The following is an 11,042-nucleotide window of genomic DNA, read 5'->3' as shown; positions in this document are numbered from 1 at the left end:
GGGGGGTTGCATCTTTTTGCTGGGTTGGGAGTGGAATTTCCCTAATGTTTAGGGTTTTTGCCCTCCTTCCTAGGCTGGATAGACAGGCTTATGTGTGGGACTCATAGGAGGCCTAGGCCTAACGAGGATTGGAAGTTGAACATCCTTGAAGTAGACCAATAGAGGTGGCGTATTATGTTTGTTGTATGTTTGAAACCTGGTGTATTAGGATGAATTTGCGGACGATTACGTCACCCACGTGACATGGAATTAACTTTACTATAATATTCTGGAAAGTTGTAATTGTGGATTAATTCCGATCGCGTGTGGACTGATCGTCCTGAAATTCAGATCAATCGTCCATGATTCACCCCAAATGTCACTAGACTGCACGAACACGTTATTTAACGATCCCCTGTAAAACCTAACTTTACCATAAATAACTTGGGCTCATAAAAGAAGCCAGGATGCTTATCTTGGTTTCGGGAGATAGGGTGGGGGGTTGGTATACAGCACCCTATATTGCCTGTAGGGGGGAACAGGGAGGCGTTGCGCAAAGTCACCTGGCGCCAGGACGCCCATTGTATTGTATTATCGTAAGCAGAATCACTCGGACAAAAGGGGGAATTGGAGCACCATATATTGCCTGGGGGGAAGGGGTGAGCCTGGCCAGCTTACCCCCTGCCCACACGCAACTCTAAATTTAGTATAAAGGAAGGGGGAGATCCCAGTACTGACCGGAGTTCAGCCGTGGGATAGAGCGCGCATCGCCCGGCACTTTCTCGGAACTCACGTGTTGGTCTCCTGCCAGGACTGAAAGGGCTCCCCAGTCCATGAAGGTGGGTGATGATAGCACGTCCGAGTGTAAATAGCTTTGCAACTGCTTATGCTTTCCATTGATTGTTGCGAGTAAATTATCGCCACTTGTGATAATATTTCGTAACTTATGTTTCCTTGCTTCTTTTATGTATTATTGCTTCTTTTCTATATATATTCATACCTTTGCACCTAATACTATTAGCTATAAGATATATATTATTTGATATCCGTTGTAGTACGAGTTATTTTGCATTGCCTTCAATATGATAGCTCAGTATTGGTGTTAATGTGAGATCATTTTGTATTACTTATTAAAGTGTATTTGAGTGAACCTAATCGTGCCTGTTTGTTCCTTCGAGAGCCCTATATCCCTCTCTCATCCATTTTAAGACACCTGGTTTACAGATGTTTGGTAACCAATCAGGACTTAGAAGTCCATATAGGGGAATTCGTCTTATAGTATATTAACCTGCTGATTTCTGAGTGCGGGGTGCATTGCGCATTGTCCCCGAGTGTGGCTGGAACACTATGCTGGATTGCTGAATAAAGAAGAAAATTTTGCTCATTACATGCGAGGTCTGGAGTTTGATTCAAGTGTGACAGAGTGAGAGTGATTATAGAGGATTATAGAGTCATAGTTGTTTGGGTTAATTCTGAGTACCACAAAAGTTTACAAGCCCTATTTTGGCAAGAGCTAATCCTAATCATTTTCATCCTTGCCGTTTAAATAATAATAATAATAATAATAATACATTTAATTTATAATGCACTTTATATTTGAAAGCAAATCTCAAAGTGCTACAAAATTAATTCGACCCGAATAGCTCTGTTAAAAAGATAAGTTTTAAGACCAGATTTAAAAGCATCAACAGTCTGTCGCGTCCTCAGATACTCAGGAAGAGCATTCCACAGTCTAGGTGCAGCTGCGCAAAAGGCTCGATCTCCCATGCACTGAAGTTTAGTCTTAGGAGTTTTCAAAAGATGTAATGATACAGTTTTGCTATATTCCTGAGGTGGAAATAAGATGTTTTACACAGATGTTTGACATGAGCCTCATACGACAAATGAGTGTCCATTTTAACCCCAAGGTTTATAACAGATGTTGACAATGGGATATCTACACCAGGTAATACTGGTGATGTTAGAGGCCCTAACCTGGTGTGGGGTGCCTACTAACATAGCTTCAGTTTTAGAGCTGTTCAGCTGCAGGAAATTTTGCTTCATCCATGACTTTATCTCCAATATGGGCCAAATCACTCATGAATAGATGTGTTTGTGAGAAATTGATCTGTTTTAAGCATTTTCAATTTAAATAAATACTGCAATACTCATTGCAGAAATAGATCTTTTCCAATATTGTGCAGCCTAATAATGAAGTACTTACTACTACGAGATATCTATCAACATACGATGCAACATTCAACAGGGGGTAGTGAAGTGATTCGTGGCTGATCAAAGTGCCAATTCGATGTGGGGCAGTGATTAGCATGTGGAGAATGCTGCAGCAGTATTACAAAATCAGCAACTCTTTTAAAAATAATAGTGATATAAATATATTATTTATTAATAAGTATATAGACTCAGTACACAAAGTATAAGTATATAAAGTATATAAGTATAAAAATCTTAAGTATAAAAATGATATAAGTATAAAAATGATATAAGTATAAAAATGTTATAAGTATAAAAATGTTATAAGTATAAAAAATTTAAGTAAAAAAAGTTTAAGTAAAAAAGGTTTAAAGGCCTCAGAGGACTGCTGCTCCTACTCATCAGAGTGGTTCTGATGCTTGAACTTTTTCTTCAGAGCCTCTGCTAAAATGGCAGCAAAGTCCTCTGAGGGCATGGGCGTCCCCTGCGTCAGTCCCCTCCTGGTCACTGGCGTCCCACCTGGCGACCTCAGCACTGGGCGCAGTTTAATGTGCGGCAGCTCCGCCAGAACATCCACCATGTTGGGGCCATTGGTGGGTCCTGTGCCACTTCCCTGAGGATGACTCCTCTTCTGCTTCGGGCCCTGGATATTAGCAGGCGGAGGAGGAGGAGGGGGCAGGAAACAGCTTGGAGCTGAAGTGGGGACTACAAAAGGAGTCCCAGTGGTCTCCGAACTGCTCCGGGATATATGTGGGTCAGTCAGGGCACCAGCAAGCACGGAGATCTCGGACCGGAAACGGCCCACCTTGTGTTCGAGAGCTGCAATCTTTTTCCAAACTGCCGCCCACTCGGACCCTGCCTCTGCTGCAACAGCAGCATGCTGGAGATCCCCGTGTCCACTGGGGAGGTGGATGCCACTCCCGACCTTTGCAGGGGCGTTGCCATTTATAGCAATCCCCGTTGCAACACTTGAGGATGTCTTCACAAAGCGCTGGGAAAGAAAAAAATCTCCAGTTGCAAAAAACTTGTTACATTGCGCAGTTCAACGCAGAGGGGGCGACTCTGTGAAACAAGCGATCTTCCTTGGTCAAAAAATACTGAATTCGGAACGGAATCAAATCCAAAAAAAAACAGTCTGCACACAAAGTACAGAGAGTTAGATGTCTTACTTAAACATCACACAAAATTATATTTTTTTCCATCATCCATTAACATACAGCGCAATCTCAGATTCACATTAGGCCATACTATACAGATTTCCTGAATAACATTAATATACACATATACATGTATATACTTATATATGCACATTATAAACATTTCAACCTGCAATGGTACTAACAGGGTGGCTAAACTGTATAACACCATATCACAGTCAACGTATTCCGATCAATTAGCAAGTAGCCTTATAGGTAGCTTTAGCATTTTACATACAACTACAAAAAATGATACATTAGTAAAGAAAATAATCAACCACACAATCAGCAAAGGTTCACATTCATATCCTGACTGTTTTTCCTTCACACTAATGATCCCTATATCTATATTTGCAAACAGGTAAATTGACCTACCAGGATAACCAAAAGAGAGCACTTGCACCAAAATCTTTCTATCCACTAATTGCTGCAATTGTATGCTTAGGCCGAAAAAAATAAACAGTGCTCTAAACGTTGACATCTACACAAATATATATATGTATATATACGTTTATTTCCCTAAGTTGCCGTTCACTCCTCTTTCCGCTCTCTTTACCCGCCTTCCTCCGTCTAGAAAAACCCGCCGGAAAAAAAAACTCCCACCCTACCATTCGGCACTCAGGAACGTCTTAAAGAGACAGCTGCCCACTTTGGTATACACACACTTATTGTAAGGTTCATGTCTCCCTCTTTACAAATTACGCTCTATAATAGCTTCAAAGCCTTATGGTAGCTTTATAGACCTGGCTACATTTGGTTTTGTTATTATTATTATTATTGGTATTAGTATTATTATTTTAAGAATGAAGCTAAATAATATAGCTAATATGTCACATATGGGTTAAAATGCAGAGGACACATTTCGTCGTTGTGTGATGTGCCAAGAATGGCACTTGATCACAAAGTACAAATACTTTTTTACTTGCCAACATTCATAAGCAACGTTATTTTTCAGTTCAGTTGCGGTTTTTATAAATCTTGGTGATTAATATTCGCGGAGAGCGTGGGGTTTCCATTTTTCTATAACATTTATATTGTTAAAGGAAACACAACTTAGCAAGCTGTTTAATTTTAATGACTGATTGTTTTCAGTATTAACTAGTATTTGTTTAACATTGGTTTAAAGTTGACTGCTGCTACTTTAGCAACAGCTCGGCATGCGCTCTCTGAGCTGATCCTAATCACTTTCATCCTTGATATTTCAGTCAGTCATGAATGGAGGTGTTTGTGAGAAACTGATTTATTTATTTTTTTAAAAAGATCCTTTATAAACACTCCAATACTTACTGCAGAAAATGATTTTACGCAATGTCCTGCAGTCCAGTTATGAAATACTAATCTAACAACATACAATGTGCTGCCCACAGAAACGCTGTCTGTGCGCAGCCTACTGGCAAAAAGCGGAACTACAGTTACAGCAAATAAGGCAGAACGGAAACATCGGCGTCACTCCTTGGACTGATGATAGCTTATAAACAGTTCTCAGTAATCGCTTGTGTGATTATAAATGTGCTGTGTGTTATGTCATGTATAGTGGTTAACAGGGGTTAAAGTAAAAAAAAAAACTGAGCCTGAACTTTTTTTTGGGGGGGGGACTTTTTTATTTGAAGGACTTACTTCAAATATTGACAATAATAACAAAAATAAAGTACAAAAAAAACTGCTAAACAATAGCAAGTGCTTAAAGTGCATAAATAACAAGTGCTCAAAGTGCTAAAGAACTGAACTGCTAAACTGAAGATTAGAAGTGACATCAAGGCCATTATCACTTATTTTTTCTTTTTTTCTGGGTTGTAAGCAAAGTCTTGCAAACTCTTTCTTTTTAAGATATTTGGACCAGAAGATGGAGCTGGTACAGTGGAGGAGGATGAGGCTATGGCTGGTCCAGATGATGAGGATGAGGCTTTGGCTGGTCCAGAGGGAGGGAGAAAGAGTTTGGCTAGTCCAGAAGAGTCTGGTCCAGAAGATAAGGATGAGGTTTTGGCTGGTCCAGAGGATGAAGATGATGCTTTGGCTGGTCCTGAGGATGAAGATGAGGCTTTGGCTGGTCCAGAGGATGAAGATGAGGCTTTGGCTGGTCCAGAGGGAGAGAGAAAGAGTTTGGCTGGTCCATAGGAAGTTGAAAATGGTCTGAATGGTCCAGAGGAGGAGGCCGAGGGTCTGGCTGGTCCAGAGGAGGTTGAAAAAGGTCTGGATGGTCCAGTGGAGGTTGGTGAGGGTCTGGATGGTCCAGTGGAGGTTGGTGAGGGTCTGGCTGGTCCAGAGGAGGTTGAAAAAGGTCTGGATGGTCCAGTGGAGGAGGATGAGTGTTTGGCTCGTCTAGAGGAGGCTTTGGCTGATCCAGCGATATTCCTGGCCTGCCGTATGAGTTTGTTTGCCATCTGTGATGGCCGAATCCTTGCTGCCTCATTCACCCTTTTCTTCTTTTGTGCCTGTTCTGCCTCTTTCTTTTTCTGCAGATGTTTTTGATATGTTTGATACGATGACAGGCAAGACCACCTTAATGGCTGGTCTATTGTCATTGTCGATGCTGTCCACTCCCTTGCTTTAATCGTGGATTTTACAATTGCAAGGCTCTCATAAGTTTCCACATTCATGGAGCATCTGTCTGCTTCAAGAATATCATCCATGAGATTAAATGATCCCTCAACCAGGGGGCCTGTGAAAATGCTAAGTAGTGCTTTGACCAGCTGACCCAGAATGGGAAATCTCACACCTCTCTCTGGATTTTTCATGGATACAACTCTGCTCCACCAATCTACATCAACTCGGCCTTCTTCTTCAATGTAGTTCTGGGCACACGTTACCAGGTCCACCTCTATTTGGTACGCCCGTATCTCTTCCTCCACCTGACCAATCTCTTCTGGTGCGACCACATTAGGCAAGGCCTCTCCTGATGTGATAAAAGCCCCACAGATGGAGTCATCTTGAATCAGAGAGGGAGTGAGTGCAGAAAGTGAGGTGATTATCTTGTTGTCCAGAGGAAGGTTTTTGAGAAGGAACTCTGATGACTTCATGAACCCTTCTCTGAGAGAGTTGTAAATGTTTCTCACCCATATCAGCCTCTCCACACGGGCCTTGTTTAGTGCCGAGTAGCAGTATCTTCCAACAGACAACCTTTTGTCTTATAGTTGCAAATCTTTACTCCGGACATCAACCTTGATGATATCCTTTGCGCTCAGTGGGATGGCTTCCGGCTTCATAAATTTGCTGAGGAGCTCTCGAACTAGGGCCACCATCTCCACGTGCAGCAAGTGCGCCATTGGTTTTTCATGTTGCATTTTTTTCAAAAATCCCTGAAATGTTGAAAGTATGCCTGCAAACGTTAAAAAAAAAATATTTTTATTTGACATTTTCACATGTGTAAAAAAACCCAACAAGAAAACAGAATTAAAGACAAGTTGCATACAGTTCAAATAAATAGCAGTGTGTTTTAAAAAAGTGAATAAAGTATAAATACTTTTAATAGCTTTTATTTCCATATATCAGATGTAATGGAAAAATTACTCCAAATCAAATTATTAATGAATTTGACCAGGTCTGCAGTTTTTTTTACTGGAAGCAAAGGAAACAGAATATGAATCTGTTCCCAAAAAAAAAATAAAAAATTGCAGTGTTGAGATTTTTCAAACACTTTCTGTTAAAAAACAGATATATACTGTATTCCATTTATACAAAGTTTCTCTGTTAAATTACGTCACATGAGTCAATAAACAGTTTTTTTTTGTAATTGTAATAAAACATTTCTGTAATTTAAAAAAACAGGGAAAACACTGTCAAATTCATTGGCAAAAACTGTAAAAAAAAATATCTTTTTTACAGTGTAGTACATGTCAATAATACATTAAAATTATTGCACGTTTTAATGTCATTAAAACTTGTGGTTTTTATTTTTATTGGGGATGTTCTTATACTGAAGTGTTGACAGACAGTTATTTGGTTAGTAAATCCTTCTCAAACAGGTTAGTTTAGTTAGGGTTTCAAATCTTATATTTATATTTCCAAAAATGTCCCTGACCGCTAAAACGGCGGTGTAATTTGCCGGGGTTTCCACGATAAAATATGTTGAGTGGTGGGAGACTGGCGATGCGAACGGAAATCCGGGACTAATCAATACGGACAGTTTTCTTTTTAATACGGCGTGAACCCGTAATAAACGGGACGGTAGGCAGCCCCCCCCCCCCTCCCCCAGAATACTGAGTGTGGACGGGGGCTGGGAACCCTTACGGTAATGTATGGTAAAATGTTTAAGTAATTTGGGGCATTGCTTTCGGAATCAGGTAAATGTTTCAAGCTGACTATTACATTTTTAAAAAACAATGTTGCATAGAATAAAAATAAAATACTCTTAGTTTCATCAGTGTTAACACAGTTCTTGGTAGCATTCATCTGGGTTTTCGCTTGTTGTGGAGCGCTGTTGTTTCCTATTTGATGTTAGTTATAATTTGGTGTCATTTGCTGTTTATTGTGCATATGGTGTATTGGGTCATTCCATGTCAAATCGTCACACTTTCGAACCTCATTGTCATGGATTTTAATGAAACTTGGCATGCTGATTTGGTCACATGAGTAACTCATGAAACTGAAATTGGGCGAGTCTTGGATCAATATTGTGGGAGATTTAAGCGAACAAAGTTTTAACTTTTTCTGGGGGAACTATGACTTTGACTGGCTATATTTACCTTAATATAAGCTGCACAGAAATGGTCCTCATATTGTTTTGAAGCTATTGTCCAGCTCGATCATGTGCCTTAAAATTCAATAAGAAAAAAACCTATATTTCAAAATTGATCAATTTTTTAATAAAGCTAGCTAATAATATCATGAACATATCCAGAAAATTTGGTCTTTGGTTTTTAAGTCGTTGCTGAGATATCTTGACGTAAAGGTAGCGTCACACAGTTTCATATCACTAATGGGCCTTTTTAATGGCAGCCAAACTGTCAGTAGCCCTAGAAAGGGCTACTTGGGAAAATAAGGAGATATCAGAAAGGGGTAAATTTGAGGGGAATGCCTCTGATGGTGAGATGGAGGGGGCAGAGGCTGCTATGGATGTAATGCATATGGTAAATGGAGGTGAGGAGAATGGATGTGAGGTGGGAGTGAATGTGGAGGAGGTTAAGGGAGAAGGAGAGAAAAGAGAGGGAATGTTTTGGGATATACTTTGTCACAAGGAGGCAGATCATTGCTGGAAACCATTCAGGAAGAAGGATGTGAGGAAGAAGAAGAAACTGACGTGATGTTTCAGGAGGCACAAGACACTGAGGATGCCCAGTTGGACAGATGGCGTCCATGTGGCTGGTGTAAGGTGGGGTAGGAAGCTTCTGAACCATGTGTTGGGCTTTAGGGCACTTGTGTATTGTGCTTGTTTGTTACAAATGAAATAATTAAGCTTATAAACTGAACATAATATATTTTAAAGGTACATGTTTATATCACTATCTACGTGTAAATGGAGCAGACACAGGAAAAATGTACTGAAGACCCTTGAAATGATATTTATTCCTGATGTGAAATTGCTGTTTTTGTTTTAGATTCCAAAGTTAACCTTTTATTTAATTTATCCCTTTTTCCCAAATAAAATGATGCATTTAGTTATAATCTATATTATTTTGATTTGGGGTCAGAAGTTCCAAAATCACCAGGTAAGTTAATTGATTTTATGTGTTTTAACTCCTAGACAGATGTAAATGATAAGCTCTATTTTTAAATAATTTATTGTCTTTTTTTTTTTTTTTTTTAAATTAAAAATAGGATCCCTCATGGACCAAGACTTCAAGGGCATTTGTACAATTCACCTGTAACTGGATCTGCAGTCTTTTTCTCCCCACACCCTCTGCTTGTTCCCTTCTTCTCTTTTGTCTTCACTCCAGGAGAGCTCCTCAGACATCTCCAGCCTGTAATTCCTGGGAAATGCCACCTGCCACTCACCCTTGGAGGCGTAGCCCATTCTCAGGATCTCATACGTCAGCATTCATCACAGAGTCACAATGCCTGCAAACATCTGGATAAAAGCAAGAGCCCGTTTTTTGAAACGTACACATTAAATTTTCCTCTCTTTACCATTTTATTCTTTTAAGCTTCATTCTGTTTAATTACATTTAGTATGGATTAAGGCACAGGCCCGGAGGACATTCCCCCGGAGGACATGGAGTGGGACCCTCCAGTTCTTGCCCTATGTCCCAGTCCGTGGTGTCAGCCCCGTGACCAGAGTTTCCCCAGCCGAGGAGGTTATCGCCGCGACAACGGCAGGGTCAAAGGAAAACTGGTCGGGGGCTCGGCTCCAGGAGGAAAAATCTGGGGTATGCTTCCCAGACTTACCGCCTGATCCCGGCTCGGTCCAAGGGGGTCTTTCGGGGGACCCCATCCATTGGTTCCCGAAAGGAACCACCTGCGGTTTCCTCCGGCACTGGTACTGGCCTGTGCTTTTGTTCTGCAGGGTCCAAGGTGTGGTCCGGTTCCTGTCCTGCCTGCTCCTCGATGCCCTCCGGCTCTGCCGACCCCTCGCCGTCTACCGATGCTGTTCTTCCCTCGGCTGCCGCAGACAAGAGGAGCTCGTCCTTCTACAGGCCCAGACAGGACTCCGAAGGTCCCCCTGGCCGCGACCCTTCTGCGGCACCTCGGAGCTTGATCTGTAGTCTTGCTTCCCCGTGGCTCTCCCTGGTTTCACCTCTTAGCCCGATTTCACTCTTCCAGCCCCCACTCCAGTCACTCTTGCTTCCCACTTTAGGTTCCCCCTGGCTCCCTCTCCTGGCCCTATTCTTGTTGCACATTGCTTGTCTGGTTGTGTCCTGCCCTGTCTGTCCTGTGTCACCTTTGGTCCTTTTGGAGTCCAATCCCTCCCTTTGTCTCCTTCTTCTGTTTCCTTTGTTGCCACTTGCCCACTGACACCCGCTGTTTGTCTTTTGGTCCCTAGTCTGCATCCCTGCCGGGTTACCTGGCCTGTCATGAGTTGTGTCCTGGCGGTTTGTCTCCCCTGCTGTCCTTGGTTTTACCCTGGTCTGTGTGTCCCCTTAATGATGCCTTTGCACCAGGAGGGCACAGGATTGGGGGATGGGGGGGTGTTACTGTCATGGCCTGCCCGTCCTGTCAACCTTACTCTCCAGTTCTCCTCCCTGACGTGGCCCTAATGAGCCACGCTTGGTCTTTATTAGTCTCACCTCATGTTCCTGTCCTTCTGTCAGTAACTACCAGCTGCCTTGTGTTTTCCCATTCCTTAGTTTGGTAAAGTGCCCAGGCCAATGTTCTCCAGTTCTGTCCTTGTCTGTTTGCGTCTCTGTGCCCAAGCCTGCCTGCCAGAAAAACTCCCCGCAAAGGGGGTTCTGCCCTACAGCTTGCATTTGGGTCCTACTTCCCACCGGTCATGTGACAGAGGAATACAAGGTTAGTGCCAGGCAGAAATTAATAGCCTATCTTTGATTTTGCATCCATTTGGTAACTTGTTGAAGTTATCTGATAGTTCTCTCGATGCCAAAGACATATGATTCTTGTGTGCGCATTATGCATATCCAAAGTTAACGCATGTTGTGTTTATCTTACGCCGTACATGACTCATTGTCGTTATGGACAGTAAGCACTTTATGTCAGTTATCCATTGCTCCTTTTCGTTATGCTATACAGCTGCTTTATACATGTGGAGACTTATATGCACACACATTTTTCACATTCCACTACTTT

Source organism: Paramormyrops kingsleyae, chromosome 24 (assembly GCF_048594095.1).
Source record: "Paramormyrops kingsleyae isolate MSU_618 chromosome 24, PKINGS_0.4, whole genome shotgun sequence".
Classification (NCBI taxonomy): Eukaryota; Metazoa; Chordata; class Actinopteri; order Osteoglossiformes; family Mormyridae; genus Paramormyrops; species Paramormyrops kingsleyae.
Note: the sequence above shows the minus strand (reverse complement) of the source record.